Below are 19,177 nucleotides of genomic sequence, written 5' to 3'. Positions count from 1 at the left end.
AGTGTCCAACAAAAAGGTAACATCATTTCCCTCCACTTTCCCTTCAATGTAAGGACCTGACTGATCTACCGGTAAGGATGCGCCAAGTATGCAATCCTCTTCCCCCCTCTCAGGCTCCATCAATATGTCTTGTCTTCAAAAAATGTGTCCAGCAAAAGAAACTGTGGTGTTACCGTATATTTCTTACCATTTCCATCCCGAAATCCAATGTCCACACTGTATTTGGGTTGACTCACAAAATCTGGCATAGGGGCTTGAGGTAACTGATTCTGTCTCACCTCATTCTGCGTCTGTGGATTTCAATTTTGATTTTGGACATCATTATTCTGTATTAATTTACACTTGTTTCTTCAATGCCCCAATTTTCCGCACCCATGACAAGGAAACTTTTTCTTTGCTTCTTCTTTACTCATTTTCCCTCTGAGTTTGCCCCCACTTCCTTCACCTTTGCCTTCCACTCTTTTCTGATGATTGCTTGCTGACTTAACTGAAGTTCCTGTTGCTCTGCCATTTTTACTTGAGCCCACATTAGTTTTTCTTCTAATTTCTTTCGTTTATTATCAAATTCATCCTCACAGTATTTTGCATACTTGAGAATTTGCTTGCCAACACAGTTTATGCTCTTTAATCGTTTGGGAGATTTCAGGTTTTAGTCCAGACACAAAACGATAAATAAAATGTGTCATGTCTTTATCATCAATGTTTTCTAAACCACTGTACTGTTTAAATACATGCAAGAGACATTCATAATATGCATGTACAGATTCATCTTTATGTTTGGGTGGTTCTGTCTATTTGCCTAAAGCCTGACTGTGTTTGGTGCAAGATGGGAATTGCTTTCAATGAAATGGTTCAGTTTGCGTTGGACCAGTTTCCCCAACATTTTGCCTGGTGCCGGTAGTAGCAAAATTGGCCTGAGATTGCTAAAATCTTCTAGAGCTACATTGGTTTTTTTTTTCAAGGGAAGCAGTGTGACATGCTTCCAGCAATCAGGAAAATCTACCGTAGCAAGGGATGTATTCCAAATATGGGTGAGTGTATCTGACAGAGGCAGAGATATCCTCTTCCACAGTTTGGATGGGCATGGGTCATCAGGGGCCCCTGATTTGCAGTTTTCAATCTCAGCCAGTGTCTCAAGATGCAAAATAGGAGAGAAGCAGGCAAGAGACGGGACCAGCCTAGTGGCTAAGGGGAAGTCAGGATTCTCTGTTGCGACCGGGGCAGAGAAAGTGTCATACACCTTTAAAATGTTATTTTCGAAATTTTAAATATCTTCGCACAGAACTGGTGAAGTCGCTTCCGTCTCAATTGCTCTAGGCTTAAAAAAAGATTGAACTACTTAGAAGACTTCTTTACTCGACTGATCTGCTTTCTGAATGCAGGAAGCAATACAATTGCCTTTCCCCGTTTTTATAGATCATGTAGATTTTTCATGGCATTTTAATAGCACAGCTTTGCTGTGTCACAATACTTTTGTCTCCATAGTCGGAATCGGTCCAATTTCTTCCAGCTCCTTTTTTCTTCATTAAGTGCCTCTGAGAACCAGAGTGCTGATGGAGATTGTCTGCGTGATAGCACCAGTTTGGCTTGAGCGACGGCATCCACAGCCGCAGCGATCCACTGGTTCAATGCCAGGGCGTCTACATTAGAGTCTGAGGTGAGGGCGGGTGGGTCTCTCTCTAGGATGGAACCTAAAGTTTCAGAAGTTAGAATATTCCACTTCCTCTTCATAATGGATCGCTTGCCTCTGGCCTGGCTACAATTGGCCATTTTAGCTGAAAAAGAGACCAAGTAATGATCTGACCAGACCAGTGGTTGCGGCACCTCTGCTGTGATTTTCTGGATATTAGAGAAAATTAAGTCTAAAGTGTGGCCTGCCATGTGAGTGCGCCCAGAGATTATTTGTGCTAGATTAGCAGCTTCTAGTAAGGCAATAAATTGGGAGGCTTGGGAGCAATTGGGATCAGTAACATGAAAGTTAAAATCCCCCAAAGCCAAAAAATGTGAATGAACTAGCAAATGTTGTACAATGTAATTGCAAAGAACAAACATGATGTCAGCTGCACAATCCGGTGGCCTATAGATGAGCAGACCTGTTAATGATACCCTCGGATTAATTTGGAGGCAAAAGTAGAGCCCCTCTATTCACTGTATATCAAGGGGTCTCCAGGAGGTCTGAACATAAGATTCTTTATAAATAATGGCCACCGCCTCCTTTTTTTGTGCCTACCCTGTTTGAAAAGCCCATTTTAAAGCCTGGGGGGATGGCTAGGGTGATCGATGCCATAATGTCTTCATTCAGCCAGGTTTCAGTAAGAAACAAAGAGTTCCAAGATGATTCTGCCAAGGCCAGCCAAATATCATCAGCATGCCTAGGGAGGGATCTACAATTCACAAGGCCAGCCCGAAATGGCTCACAGTGTTCTAGAGGTGTGGTCTTTGGGCGGCCTGCCTCCGTAGCAATTTGTGTAGTGGGAGATGTCATGTTGGGTACTGCACCGAAGTCCTGTCCACATAGTGGGGAGTTGGGTGGCAGTCCCATTTCAGCCAGATCAAATTGATGTAATGCACAGTGGTTAACCTTATTGTAAGCTATTAGCTCAGCTCTGGACAAGCTGAGCCTCTCAGCTCCCCCCCCTCAGCTTCCCCCCCTCTAGCAGCATGGCAGTCCCTGGCAGCGTTCGGGACGCAGACTGGTGCAGACGGGCTTGACTTTGGCGCGCCTTAAGTGCGCCAGCGGCGCACCCGCTGCACACATCCGCTGCGCGCCAAGGCCCCCATCTGCTTTTACCCCGTAGGAGCTGAAGTGTGGCAATTGGGGGGAGGAGTTGCGTCCCTCCGTGCAATCGGCACTACTGAGCCGTGACGGACCGGGGAGCGTGACAGAACAAGAAGAAAACAATGTGCAAAGTAAGCAATTATAGCAACAGCAGCAGCAGGCACAGGTTTAATTTTTAAAAAGTTTGTAAGTCAACTTTCTAATAAAAATTCCCACAGCACACGCCCTACTCACTGCTGTGTGGCCGAGCCCCCATCTGCTTTTACCCCGTAAGAGCGGAAGTGAGGCAATCGGGGGGAGGAGTCGTGTCCCTCCATGCAATCGGCTCTACTGAGCCACGACGGACCGGGTAGCATGACAGAGCAAGAAGAAAACAATGTGCAAAGTAAGCAAATATAGCAGCAGCAGTCACAAGTTTAATTTTTAAAAAGTTCGTAAGTCAACTTTCGAATTAAAATTCACACAGCACACGCACTACTCACTGCTGCGTGGCCAGGCCCCCATCTGTTTTTACCCCGTAAGAGTGGAAGTGAGGCAATTGGGGGGAGGAATAGCATCCCTCCGTGCAATCGGCACTACTGAGCCGTGACAGACCGGAGAGCGTGGCAGAAGATGAAGAAAACAATGTGCAAAATAAGCAATTATAGTAGAAGTCACAAGTTTAATTTTTAAAATGTTTGTAAGTCAACTTTCTAATTAAAATTCACACACCACACGCGCTACTCACTGCTGGGTGGCCGGGCCCCCATCTGTTTTTACCCCGTAAGAGTGGAAGTAAGGCAATTGGGGGGAGGAGTCGAGTCCCTCTGTGTAATTGGCATTACTGAGCCGTGACGGACCGGAGAGCGTGGCAGAAGATGAAGAAAACAATGTGCAAAGTAAGCAATTATAGCAGCAGCAGTCACAAGTTTAATTTTTAAAAAGTCTGTAAGTCAACTTTCTAATTAAAATTCACACAGCACATGTGCTAGTCACTGTTGCGCGGCCCGGCCCCATCTCTTTTTACCCCATAAGAGCAGAAGGGAGGCAATTGGGGGGAGGAGTCGCGCCCCTCCGTGCAATCGTCACTACTGAGCCCTGGCGGACCGGGGAGCGTGACAAAACAAGAAGAAAACAATGTGCAAAGTAAGCAATTACAGCAGCAGCAGTCACAAGTTTAATTTTTAAAAAGTTTGTATGTCAACTTTCTAATTAAAATTCATACAGCACATGCGCTACTCACTGCTGCGTGGCCGGGCCCCCATCTGTTTTTACCCCGTAAGAGCGGAAGTGAGGCAATTGGGGGGGGGGAGTCGCTTACCTCCGTGCAATCGGCACTACTAAGCCATGACGGACCGGGGAGCGTGACAGAACAAGACGAAAACAATGTGCAAAGTAAGCAATTATAGCAACAGCAGCAGCAGTCACAAGTTTAATTTTTAAAAAGTTCGTAAGTCAACTTTCTAATAAAAATTCCCACAGCACACGCACTACTCACTGCTGTGTGGCCGAGCCCCATCTGTTTTTACCCCGTAAGAGCGGAAGTGAGGTAATTGGGGGGAGAAGTCACGTCCCTCCGTGCAATCGGCACTACTGAGCCGTGACGGACCGGGGAGCGTGACAGAGCAAGAAGAAAACAATGTGCAAAGTAAGCAATTATAGCAGCAGCAGTCACAAGTTTAATTTTTAAAAAGTTCGTAAGTCAACTTTCTAATTAAAATTCACACACCACACGCGCTACTCACTGCTGCGTGGCCGGGCCCCCATCTGTTTTTACCCCGTAAGAGTGGAAGTAAGGCAATTGGGGGGAGGAGACAAGTCCCTCCGTGTAATCGGCATTACTGAGCCCTGACGGACCGGGGAGCGTGACAGAACAAGAAGAAAACAATGTGCAAAGTAAGCAATTACAGCAGCAGCAGTCACAAGTTAAATTTTTAAAAAGTTTGTACGTCAACGTTCGAATTACAATTCATACAGCACACGCGCTTCTCATTGCTGGGCGCCGGGCCCCCATCTGCTTTTACACCGTAATAGCGGAAGTGAGGCAATTAGGGGGAGGAGTCGCATCCCTCCGTGCATTCAGCACTACTAAGCCATGACGGACCAGGGAGCGTGACAGAACAAGACGACAACAATGTGCAAAGTAAGCAATTATAGAAGCAGGAGCAACAGTTACAAGATTAATTTTTAAAAAGTTCGTAAGTCAACTTTCTAATTAAAATTCACACAGCACACACGCTACTCACTGCTGCGCGGCTGGGCCCCCATCTGTTTTTTACCCTGTACCAGCGGAAGTGAGGCAATTGGGGGGAGGAGTCGCATCCCTTCGTGCAATTGGCAATACTGAGCTGTGACGGACCAGGGAGCGTGACAGAACAAGAAGAAAACAATGTGCAAAGTAAGCGGTTATAGCAGCAGCAGCAGCAGTCACAAGTTTAATTTTTTAAAAATTCATAAGTCAACTTTCTAATTAAAATTCACACAGCACACGTGCTACTCACTGCTGCGCGGCTGAGCCCCTATCTGTTTTTACCACGTAGGAGCGGTAGTTAGGCATTTGGGGGAAGGAGTCGCATCCCTCCGTGCAAGTGGCACTACTAAGAAAACAATGTACAAAGTAAGCAATTATAGCAGCAGCTGCATTCACAAGTTTAATTTGTAAAAAGTTTGTAAGTTAAATTTCCAAATAAAATTCACACAGCCCACATGCTACTCACTTGTATAATCTATCCAGTTTTCTAACCACACACAAGTGTGGTATCCCCTTTCTACCATCATATATGATGCGGGCGTATTAAGTGGTGGAAAAATAATCCCTTCTCTTGTTTTAATAGCCTTGTCCTTTTTGAAATATTTCTTTATTTTCTTGAAAAGCGACATTTTTTTCTTTCCTCCATACATGTTATAGGGTCTTCCTCTAATCTGTTGTTCTTTAGAAAACCCTAAGTATTTCCTATCAGGATGATTTCCTATGAATGCTCGATCTACATGCCACATATACCACTGTCAATTAATGCAATTAATTCTGTTTGTTTACTTTGCAGAAATATTTCTCCAATACCAGCACGTCTTTTATTTTTAATGACCAATGAGGTTTAGACTTACAAGCAGCGTTATTCACTGATTGAGCGTCTTTTCTGGGACCTGAATCTCACTCTCTGTTCTCACGTCTCCTTTACAATTTTCTCACGGCTACACACCCGCTGTTTCTACCAATCACAGCACAGCTCTTTATGACGTCAGTGCAGCACCCGCGACTGACTCCCTCCTTTGCAAGGTAATACGATAATTCAATTTCTTTCAAAATTCAATTACACATTTCATCAATTGACAACACGAAAACATTCGCTACTGTGCTCGATTGACTAAATTAAAAAAGAAAGATAATTTCGTTCACAATGAGTAAACCTTTTTCCGTCTACCCTTCATACACTGCAAGTAATCAAAAAACACACAAGGAGTCCCGAGATGGTGGGGGTATATACCCTACGGCGTAGAATAACCCCGCCTAAAGCTAAAGGGGTATCTACGCTGTCAAGGACGGAATTCTATTTCACTTCACATACACATAATTTTCAAATACAAGCTAACAGTCAGTGTAGGAACCCTGTCTATAGCCATAAGAACCAAAAAAAACACTGCACCCTTGGTAGACCATTGGCTATTGGCCAAACACACCAACCAAGATCTCAAGTGGTGTGTTCTAGAATCCATAAAAATGAACACAAGAGGAGGAGATGTGAATACCAAGCGCAAAAAACGCGAACAATTCTACATGTCCAAATTTAACACTGTACGACAGGGACTTAATAATAAAGAAGATTGGGAGAGGGTTCTATAGACACTCCAATAGCAAAAGTCCATTCTAACCCATAAGAGGGAGCACTCTTGAATGTGATTTCTAGTGGATATGAGACGCCGTGCAGGGAACGCTATTAATAATCAAGATAATGAACTGATCAATGAACCCTATAAAAATGTATAACTGGAACATTAGCATTATTAGATTTACAATTCACCATAGTCCAATAGTAAACTTGAGTAATAGGATACCATGACCCTAGACACTCAAAAATAGCCGAGGCACACGCGATGATTCAGTCTTACCACCGCGACAAAAAAATGGTATAGAAACCCACATTTACCCTTTTAGATTTTAAAATAAAAATTCTCTTATTAACTACATAAAGTTTGCCTTGGTAAGATAAACATCGCTGGGGCTGTTCCAAACAGTTTCACTTGCAAATTGAAACAGAACTCGGAATATATTGAAAACTTTGAGCAGACACCCTCCAATATGGCCGCTGTAGTTCCCCGCTTAAACGCAATTCTTAACTGAGATTATTTAATTTTACCATCGCGTCTAAAAATCATATTTGAAACTTATATCCGGGTATTTATACTTTATAACAACTATATTGAGAACGCCCTGGTAACATAAATACCGCTCGGACTGTTATAAATATTTTTCTTTGAAAATTGAAATAGAACTCGGATCATATTGGAGACTATGAGCAGGCACACTCCAATATGGCCGACATAGTCCCCCGACCAAACGCGATTACCTACCCTTGATATCGCGTCCCCCAACACTATATATTGAGTGCTAATATTCCCTTAATAATATAAAAAAATGTATATAATTTAGCGTGTAGCATACGACAGGGAAAACCAAAGACCTGATTTTAAATCGCGCTCTTTATTTTTATTATAGAGACCGCGCGTTAACATTTTTGCATTAAATGTAAATACATTAATCTGGCAATTTGAAAACAAAGGAAACCAAGTAATACTCGTTAGACCACTTTGATAAGGGAGTATTTTAGATCGGAGTCCGATTTTACATAGCTTAGAACAGTAATATGGACAGTTACTAATGTCCGACGTCAATCGCCGGGATAGATCATAATGAACCAATCACAAACGGCGAAAGACGGAAAGGTTTGCGCCCAATCGCCCAATAAAAGGAAGCCCACAGCAAGTAAAGGCATTCCATGGGGAAGCTGTAGAAGGACAAGGTGACAGGGAGGCTGATACGCTTGAACAAGGTAAGAAATGTGGGGCAATCGCTAACCGCTAGTAAATGTTAAAACCGGTTTGAACCTAACACCTCAGGTGTGGGTCATGGGGTGTAGCAATATAGTAGCGCCCTAGGTTAACAATTGTAGAGACAGTTGGGAACGCTGGGTAAATCATAATGTTTTAAAAAAACAAAGCCCAAAAAGAAAAGTTTTGCGCGTAAATAGTTCTAAAAGTAATCAAACCTTGCCAACCAACCAGTAAACAGCGTGCGGTTTTATGTCTTTATCCCCAAACGAAGGTACGCATTATACATAGTACAAAGGCATAGAATCTGATTTCTGGCACAGCGCTTGCCGTTAGTAACGGAAATTAGCCCATAAAGCCCACATAGCAATTACTGCTCTAATGGAGGTAGTCACTGTACTGCTCAAATGTAATATAAAGACTGAGGATAAATCTTATGACCCTAATATAGCTATATAGTCTAGTGACTTCTATTCTTGCATTTACAAACAGCACTATTCTGAAATTAAGGAATGAACAGAAAGTGAACTGGTAGAAGGGAAAGAAACAGATCTGAAGGCCTCTACCTACAGAAGACAAGTTGGATCTTTACCAACATTTCACAACTAAAGGTAATATTAGTAGGAATCAATTTTCTGACCTTTAACTCAAAGACTCTAGCTGTATTTAGTGCACAATTGTGATTTAACAAAAGGAACATTGTATTTCTGTCCTTCTGCAGTTACATATTGTATAGCTGAAATGATATACGGTGGTCACCCCTGATACAGCATTGATAATATAAATCAATTCCTACATCCAGGTAATGAACCTTTACTTATATCACTGAAGAAGAAGTAGAGTAAGCAGAATAGAATTTTGGGTCCACCTGATGTATGAAATTTACCCCTTAGGTGGAATAATTTTAATCCAAATAACATCGAATGAAGAGAAGTCCATGAGAATCAGATTAATGAAAAAAACTGAACCTTCGTGAGACTTCAAATGTCCTAAATCCCTCAAAACTCTTGAGGTAGGTTGATAAATGCAGGCTAATCCAACAAAAGACTATATATTAGATATGAAACAGGGATAACAATGATAACCAGAGCACTGACTTAATCTTGTCGTTAGAAAAAGGTATATGTGATATGAGCAAATAATGAATTTAAAGCACGACAAAACTCTGTTTTAAATAAATTCTCTGGCTACTTGGGTCAAATGTGGGTACCTGTATGAAATTCCCAATAAAGGTAAAAAGAACAGAGACCTTAGAAATGACGAAACTCCACCTGGGGTATACATCTGTAACAAATGTATAGTATATATTGATTGTCTCTGCATACAAATAAGAATGTAGAGATTACGAATGTTTTAAATTTATGTACATGGTCCGTATATGTGATAATTTTGTGTCAATGCTAACGTCAGTGGATAATAGGCCCCTGTTGATTATGTTTTTGTAATCTTGCCTTTTAGAGATTTTTTTAACTAAAAAACCCCGTCCTGAAGAAGGTGTTACCATCAACACAAGACACCGAAACGCTGCGTCGACTTTTGGTTTTTTTAAAAAATAATTTGTATTAGAATGTATAATTGTCTTATGAATGCTAATTGAAACTGTATTGTTTTTAATAAACTGTTTTTTAAACTGGTAAAGATTATAGTCTCCTAACTAATGTGGTGATTTATAGACAGGGTTCCTACACTGACTGTTAGCTTGTATTTGAAAATTATGTGTATGTGAAGTGAAATAGAATCTCGTCCTTGACAGCGTAGATACCCCTTTAGCTTTAGGCGGGGTTATTCTACGCCGTAGGGTATATACCCCCACCATCTCGGGACTCCTTGTGTGTTTTTTGAATACTTATTTACCCGGTCCCTTACTGGTATTTAGGGTACCTCCCTCATTGTGTTGTGAGTACACTGCAAGTAATACAACCTTCCGTTTTTCCTTCACTTAAGCACAAAAAAACTGCTACTCCTTCAGAATTATAATTTCTAGGTGATATAAGACCAAAGTTTCACCAGCAAACTCCTTTGCTACCAATCACTCTCACTTTTATACTAGAAAAAATAAACCCTAACTAGTGCTTCAAGTTTTACATAACTTTATGCACCTATTCCTCAAAACAAGTGACCTCACAGCAGTGTGGCTTCCATTTACCACCTGCTTTCCTTATCCCAGGATATTCCAGACAATAAGTAACAAAATGAGCGGATTTTGGTTAGTACATGAAATCAATAACAATCAATAATCGATATGCATCTAACTACCTATTTTTAACTAAACCTTAACCATACTACTGCTATCAGAAAAGTATACTGATAGAGCGCGCGGGACCACTGGCTCAAATTTACCATACTCACCTGGGCCCATAAAACATTCACACCTTGAACTAGCAGTCCTGCCTTGGATTACTACCAATCCCCTATCAGTACTTTGAGTCCTTTTAGGACTTATACCTGTAAACCATGACTTACCAATCCTTGTCACCTTTGTTTTAAGTCCTAGGGATCGTAAAGGAGTTAGAATAAACAGGCAGTATTTAAACACATTTACCTATCTAGTAATAACCACAGACTTTATCTATGCAAGATTTTCTGAGTCAAAAAGGCCACAATACCGTGACCATAAATTTTACAAGCAAAAATATAATCAATAGGTCATAAAGTTTGTAAAAAATCCCAGTAACACCTTTAAACATTGATACCTGGGAAGGGTGAGAAAAAGAAATTGCACAAGGACATACCACACAGATTATATTTACCTAGAATGGTGCAATGACCAATCCCGGCCATGGGCTGGGGCAAATAAGGACCAGGCTCCCGACTAATCAGGTGCCCAAGGGACAAGACAGGTGCAGATCAGGGCAGGTGACCTCCTCTAAGTGCAACGCTAGCGTCCCACCCCTCTCTCTCAGCAGCAAGCCAATTAGTACCCCGACTAGGTAATCGATAATTTCCCACAACAACTCAATTCTTCTGACAGAGTGCTCCACCAGCACCTCTGCTCTTGATCCCCTATAGCATGCGTTGGGTCAGTGACAGGTCAGCTAATCGGACAAGTCGGATAATTTCTCTATCTAAGCCTACCTTAGTTATACCATTTTGAGGGCAATGTACCACCCCTAAATGTTGCAAATCTAATGTGCTCCCTTTCAGTGATTGGTCAGATAGACGAGGAGAGGTCATCACACCATACTAAGATGAGGTAATTTAATTATTGGTTTCAATTGAGTCCGGTTACCTCCCATAATTTATTTTCCCATGCACCATTTATTCCACCCAACAATACTGTTCAACAAATTTGATACAATTTATATAGCTTCAGTTCCTCCTGAGGTCAGAAGGGCTTTGTCTCATAAACTTCGTGGGTAAGATGATTCTTGGCTGGGGTTCAATGCCAATGCTTCAGCAACTTCGGAGCTAGAGTGCGCATGCACAGCTTTTTCCAACATGGAGTTTGTAACAGTATTCAGGCCCAAGTACGAGCTAGCAGCAAAGTCAAAGAGAAACATATTAGAATACTAAAATAAATTAATGTACTGTATACCACTTATCTCTACTCTAACCCATTACTTTATTTTAAAATTTTCATTAATAGTTAAGCAGAACGAACAAATTTAGTACAAGCAGCAGCATAAGCATTAGCATGTGAGGTTTGAAGCGGCCATTTCTGGCACTAGTGCGCAGAAGCAAAAGGTTCCCATCAAAAGCAGAAGTACGTCACACCACGTAGATGTGGCGACTCATGCGCAGTAAAGTTCCCGTGTTTCCAGTGGACATTTTAAGACACTCGGGTTAATGTTAGTAAAAGCACATATGCAAGCTTCCCCACCTTACTAGAATGTCGTGTAAATGCAAATATTAGTGAATAAAACATGCTGATTAATTAGTTAGAGGTTATTTCAAGAGGCCTGAGTCCAAGCAAGTTTCTGTACGTGTGAAACTTTGCTCCATCATATCCTTCACATCTCACCTGGCTTTCTGAAACTATTGACAGGGATATATCATACATCCTCGTTCTGTGTCCTAAAATCAGCTTTCTTTGCATGCTAGTACCTTCTCTAATGGATCAAGCCTCAACATGTTGTGCTTCTCTTATTTATCTTCACTAGCATACATACCTGTTTTCTCTGACATCTGTGTTATCTATATTTTATTTTGTGATTTTATCTAGTATAATTTTCACCAGTGTAATTCTTTCAGTGATGGCCCAAATTACATTAGACTGTACCTCAGAGAATACGCCTTTATTACAGCAGATGTTCAGACATATATTTTGCCTGTGAGACCAACAAGGAAAGCCTGGTGGTCCCTTACAGGAGAACAAATAAATTACCCTCAATCTAGGGATTTACAAAGAAATTCCTGCGTTTGGAGTTTACCTTTAGAAACAAAGAACTTTGCTGTACAGATTTAGTGAACATAGTGGCTCCACAGAAATGCTTCATTGCCTTCAGCACCTTCACTCTCTTCAGTGGAGGCTCTATTGTGGGAGTATAAGGAACATCAGGAAAGACTGTGAAGCAAAATATCTTTACCCAGGCATGGAGAATTTAGACTCTCCTTTAAGGTCAGAAGTCAGGTGTGGTAAATATGGAGAATGGGAACTTGAAGCAAGTCCAAATTCTCCCTTCCAGGGTATAGCTGGGAGCTCTAGGATGTTACAGGTCAGTGAGTTTAAAAGACAGTGCAAGCACTGGGCCGGTGCCTGGCAACATCTACCAGTTTTGTTGGCTAAATCACTTATGTCAGCTTCTCAGTCAGCATATGGTTGTTTGTTAGTTGTTTGTTTCATAGATGTGCCCTTCGTGGTTACTTAGCCAGTATCTAGCTCCTCTGGCAATCTCTGCAGTCATCCAGCTGAACTGGTGTGCTGCCACTCTCCATTCCACCATTCCTCTATGCCCTCCTCAGTCATTCTGCTCCTGGCCTGATTCATGGCCCAACCTCTGCCATTTGAAGATGACATTATCCTGGAAGATCGATGGTAAAACGGGTACAGCATTAAAGGGCGTATAAATATTAACCTTCGGAATGATATATTTATGGCAGGATTTCTGCCAACTGAAAACATAGCCCGATGATTTTAAACCTAGTTTTTTTAAGTAACTGGGTTCCAACACTTGCGTTAAAATACCCTTAGCCGCCTCCCCCAAAGCTAACTTATATATTGGTGGCCTAGTACACAACGGAACATCTGCCCTATCACCCAACAGTCATGGCCCAAAATGTTGTAGCATAGCTGACCTGTAATAGAATAAGAGATTGGGGACCGCCCAGCCCCCTCAATCTCTAGGAAGGCAAGTCCACTTGGCTGCCCTTCGTGACCGACGGTACCCCAGAGAAACCGTTGACAAATCCTACAGTTCAGCAGGGTTTCGCTTACTCCGGGCATGGCCTTACGTCTTGGAGCTGCCTGACCCCTGAAGCTGTCTGCCTCTGTATTGCCGCCTTCACTGTGCACCCCTGCAGGCTGAGAAAAATGGCGATACAAGCTGCCACGAGAGCTCAACACAGCTGGCGGCCTTTCCTGACTCTGTGGTTAGGGATGCCACGATCCCGGGACGAGCACTGGAACTAGACCGGTGAGAAGGGGGGCGGGGCACTCTGATTGAAGACTCCAAAGAATCAACTCCACATAATAACTATATATTACTGGAAACAAGGGGGGCGGTTGTGAGGCACTGATCTACAATACATGTCATTATGTTTTTCACAATGCCTGACCCTGTCTTATGTATTGGTTTCACCTTTTCACTATGCTAAGTTGGCATGTGTTAGTTAGAGTTTTAAACGCCATTTTTCCTTTCCTGCTGCCTCTGCACACAACACATTTTGTTATTAAAGCTTTTCGCCTAGTTAGGTATTTGGCTTTACACGAGAATAACATGTTTGCTTATAATATCAGTCTTGCTTGGTAAGCTATGTCTGTGCAGTGAGTGCCGAGGCCTTCAAGGGTATCTCAACACAGCGCTTATTGTTTGGATTTATCAGCGCACAGAGTAGACATATTATGGATGCAGCTGTGGCCAACTTTGGTTTTAGGCGCAAATGATATTGCACTGCGCAAGGCAGGAGACACACACTTGATGAATATCCGTATGCAGAGTGTTGGTGTAGGAGATGATGTGATCCATTTCCATTGAACCTAAAGGTATATGCCCGCCCTTCCAAACCCAAAGAGACCTTCTGTAGATATAATATAATATACTAGCTAGGGAGGGTAAACTGAGGTTATATTTAGACCTGTTTCCTTTAGCATTTTAATATGGTTTCACCCTTTGTATTTTATTGAATAGTAACTATGCTTATAACCTTGATCTTTATAATATGTTTGCTTGTATTAGCTAAGATACTGCATTTGAGAACACTGCATTAGAAATAAACATTTCAAACTAGCACGTTTGACTCCTCGTTCTGGATTGATATGTTAGTATAACGAAAGAGTGTTCATGTGTTCCACGTTACCTGAGTTAGTACCAATGAGACACTGATTGCTAGTCTGGTAGGGGAATTTGGATACTAAGGTGAGTTTTGGCACACCCTAATTCACTGAGATTCTAAGTCTCTATGCACAGTGTAATAAAGTAGAGTTCATCCAGGATAAGGTTAACAAGTAACATTTATTCAGCCCCAACCAACAGTCAGCTAACAACTGACAAATATGGAACTTACATATTAGATGAACACTGGTGACAGGTGGTTCCAAGCTCTAAGTTCTAGCATGGAACCAGACCACCACACAGAGACAGGTCATCACACTTCTCCCTCTTAAACACTAAACAGGTTTTGAAGTCCAGCAATAAAATAGGCAACAGAAACATATGAAGAAACAATAGAAAAGGTTCCTATACATAATCACGCAAGTGAACAGGAGGCCTGCGTACTCTCACACTCTTACGAGAAGAATCAGTATGCAAATCTGGAACAACAACATTATCTTCACATTTCCCTTTACCCCCAAAATGAGAAACACGACTATTGTTCCAGATACGACCATCCTCCGTCTTTACAGCATTTTTGAACATTTTTACAATGGTTCTAGGAACAGAAAACTTTGACCAATTTTGACAACCCACAGGAGCCCTAATCTTTACACTTCCCCCACCTTGAATTTGGATTCTTTTGCAGAGTTTCTCCTATCTACATACAACTTCCTTTGCCACTGTAGTTTCAATTCCCTTTCTCTCCATGCACCCACATCATTATTTTTTACACCCTTGTCTGCAGCCATCCAGGCAGGACACAAACAAGTATTAGGCGCCCTACCCTTGAAGAGTTCAAACGGAGTCTTTCCTGTAGTTGAGTGTGGAGAGAATCGATAAGTAGAAATTCTGTTCTGTAACTTCGTTCTCCAGTCCAAATTGTTAACCCTTGCCAACTGAATGCTTTCCTTCAAAGTCTTGTTAAGTCTCTCCAAAGCACCATTTGCCTCAGGATGATACAAAGAAATCCTCTTGTGAACTATACCACACCTACTGAGATAATCCTCAACTTTCCTAGAACAGAATTGTGGCCCATTGTCAGAAAGAATAGAGTTTGGGTAACTCTCGCGCTTAAAGACAGACTCCAAGAAAAAATAACAGACTCACTTGTAATCTCCCTCATCAAACTAACCTCCACCCATCTTGAATACAAGTCCAACAAAACCAACATAAACGGAGTTTGATGCTCACCATGTAACGGCCCCACAATATCAACTGCAATCTCATCCCAGGGGGACCTAGGCAACCTTCTGCAAACCATTGGGGAAAACCTAGTTTTCGAAACTTTATCACTTGCCTGACAAGAAGAGCAATCCCTAACTGTATGTTCCACCAACAAATCAATCCCTGGCCACCAGAAATCCATTCGTATGCGCTCTTTCGTCTTAGAAATGCCCAAGTGTCCTTCATGAGCCATGTCCACCAGAACACTTCTGAGATTAACAGGTGGGACTAATCTAGTACCTCTCATAAGTAAACCATCCACCACTGCTAACTCATCAGCAACCATTGACAAAGGTTTCTTAAGAGAACGAGACATGCCTCCTTCCAACAATTTAATGACCTCCTTTAATTCCTCATCCTTACTCAACCCTTCTTTCCAAGCATCTTCCTTCACCGCACCCAAAGTAATGTCACACACCTTTAATTCACACTCAAAATCTTCAACTAAAGCTTCATCAACACTTTCCACGACATCCACCAACCTTGACAGACAATCAGCCGAGACATTAGTTTTTCATGGAATATACTCAAACCTGAACACAAACTCCTGCAAGGAAATTACCCACCTCCTAATTCTCGCCGAGATTGAGTCCAACCCCTTCTTTTCAAACACCTCCTTTAGTGGTTTGTGATCAGATCTGATGGTAAAGGAGAAACTCCAAACAAACTTCCTGAATTTAGTAACATTTATTCAGCCCCACCAACAGTCAGCTAACAACTGACAAATATGGAACTTACATATTAGATGAACACTGGTGACAGGTGGTTCCAAGCTCTAAGTTTTAGCATGGAACCAGACCACCACACAGAGACAGGTCATCACACACAGTTCTGTGTAGGAGCAGAATCCCTGCTACAACCCTAAGATGGTGGCCGCCCCGAAGAGGCCCCTGTGAGTCATTGATGTTACCATGCCTAACCTTAACATGGCACCCGCCCCTGAAGAGGCTTTGGGTCTGTGATTGCTGGCATTAAAGGGAGCCACACCATGGAGTGGTGCCTGAGAACAGCAAAAGGCAACCTTAATCAACTTGAATTAACATAAATTAACTCCTAGATGGCCTCCCATTCCGAGCGCTGGAGCTCAATGATTTGTAGATCGGTCTCAGCTCCCACTGCTCATCTCACACTCCAACCCAGTAGTCAGGAACACCGGGTGCTTTCGACGGAACTATGATGACGCTCCATGGGTGGATCCAAAAACAGTTTTTACCTACCGTGGAGCCTGAGCAACCTTAGCCTATGCCCGGTGGAGCTGTCCTATTCAGCTATAGAGGAGTCTGGCCCCTTGGCCATCTCCTACCCAACTGGTCCTTCCCTCCCCCTCCTCCTCCCTTTGTTGATCCTTTGATTCAAACTGATGCAACTATGTTATGTTATGTTATGTTAATAATATTTATACAGCGCACAGCTGCCCCAGCAAAGGGGCGTCCTGGTGCTTGAACAGGTACTAAAACATAACACGCAGGAAGAGGAAAAAGACGGCTAACCAGATACAGAGAACAGGAAGGTTTTGATAGCACGCCTAAAAGCGGTCAGATTATCCAGAGCTCGAATGTACACCGGGAGTGAGTTCCACAAACCAGCGGCAAGCACTCAGTAGGAGCGGCCACTCATCCTGCTGAGTTTAAAACGGGGGCAGGCCGCGAGATGAAGAGCCTCCGATCTCAGGGACCTCGAAGGGACATGGGGATAAGCAAGTTAGCGAGTGCAGGCGGCGAAGAGAGCTTCATGATTTTAAAGGCCAGACAAAGCGACTTAAACTTAATTCTTTGTCTGACCGGCAGCCAGTGAAGGGCGGAAATAGTGCTGGAAACGGAACAATGCCTGGGAAGGCCACAATGGCCCGCGCTGCAGCATTCTGCACCCTTTGTAGCCTAGATGCCTCAGCCTGGTTTATCCCCAGCAGCAGTGCGATACCGTAGTCCAGCCGAGATAGAACCGAGGCCTGGACCACGAGCTGCCGGGTGGAGGGATCAAAAAACTTAAGGATCGGTCTTAAGCCTCGCAAGATGCCGTAGCAGGTGGCTGCAACCTTCTTCGTATGGCCCGTGAAGGTAAGCGCCGGATCCAGCCATACCCCTAGGTTCTTTACTTCGGAAGCTGGAACGGGAGTGACGCCCAATTCTGGAGGCCACCACTGATCTCCCCAAAGCTCTGCATGTTTCCCCAAAACCATGACTTCGGTCTTTTTGGCGTTCAGTTGTAAGCAATTGGTTCTTAACCAATTTGCTACTGCCACAAGTCCAGCTCGGAATCTGGGGGCATCCATTTCAGGGTCTCCACTCAGTGCCACCGCCAGCTGCGTATCATCTGCATATGAGGTCATCGTCAAACCCCACTGTTTGACGATCGCAGCTAGCAGTTTCACGTAGAGGTTGAACAGGGTCGGGCTCAACGAGGAGCCCTGTGGAGCCCCCAGATCCAAAGGATGGAAGGTGGACTGGCAGGGACTTTAAGGACTGGCACCTTAAAGGACTGATCAGAGAGGAAAGAGCGGAACCACTGAAGAGCAGTCCCCCCTACTCCAGCTTCCTCTAGGCGCTGAATTAAGACACAGTGGGACACAGTATCGAATGCGGCGCTCAGATCTAGTAAAAGGAGCGCCGCCGTCCGCCCGGAGTCAAGCACCAAGCGCAGGTGCTCGATCATGTAGAGCAAAGCTGTCCCGCCCGGAAGCCATTCTGACTATGTAACCCGTAACTCGCTGATTCATCTGATGTAAATAACAAAACTGGTTGTACCTACCACAGAGCCTAAACAACCTTGGATGATGCCCGGTGGAGCTGTCCTACGCAGCTATTGAGGATTCTGGCCCCTTGGCCGTCACTTACCCAGCTGGTCATCTGACATTGTTTTTCCTCGTCTCCCTGTTATGTGTCTCCTTCTTTCCCCCTTCAATGGAACAATGACGATGCCCCCTGGGCGGATACCAAAACTGTTTGTACCCATCGTGGAGACCGAGCAACCTTGGCCAATGCCCGGTGGAGCTGTCCTATGCAGCTATAGAGGAGTCTGGCTCCTTGGCCGTTATGTTATGATATGTTATCAGGAGTTTTATTGAGCGCTCAGCTACTCCAGGTGAGTGTCCCGGCGCTATCAGACCATACACAGAATAACCCCAGCAGTGGAAGAGGATTACTGACAGAACAACTACGTCTTGATCTCTTTCCTAAAGGACACTAAATTCTCACTCTTTCTTAAAGACAGTGGCAGGACATTCCAGGACATTCCAGGCCCGCGAAGCAAGATATTTAAAAGACCGACCCCCAATCCGGGCATGCCTAATTGCTGGGATAGTGGCCAGTGAAAATGATGCCGAACGTAAGGCTCTGGACGGGTGGTGAAAGCCAGTTCTCTTCCTCAAATAGAGTGCACCAGTGCCATAAAGAGCACTGGTAAGAGCCTTAAACTTGATGCGTTTCCGGATTGGCAACCAGTGAGGAGACTAAAACAGTCCTGCGGCATGGGAGCTACGACTGAGGCCAAAGATTGCCCGTGCAGCCGAGTTCTGCACTACCTGCAAGCATGATAGAAGGTACTCAGGCAGGCCAAGGTAGCGCACATTAGCGTAGTCCAGCCTTGATCCGACCAAGGCTTGCACCGTGATTTTCCTGTGGGCAATAGAGAGTAAAGGGAGGAATTTCCTTAGCATTTTTAGTATCCGCAAACACTA

This window comes from Lissotriton vulgaris, chromosome 6, assembly GCF_964263255.1.
Source record: "Lissotriton vulgaris chromosome 6, aLisVul1.2, whole genome shotgun sequence".
Classification (NCBI taxonomy): domain Eukaryota; kingdom Metazoa; phylum Chordata; class Amphibia; order Caudata; family Salamandridae; genus Lissotriton; species Lissotriton vulgaris.
The sequence above is the reverse complement of the archived record's forward strand: the minus strand, read 5'-3'. Positions refer to the sequence as shown.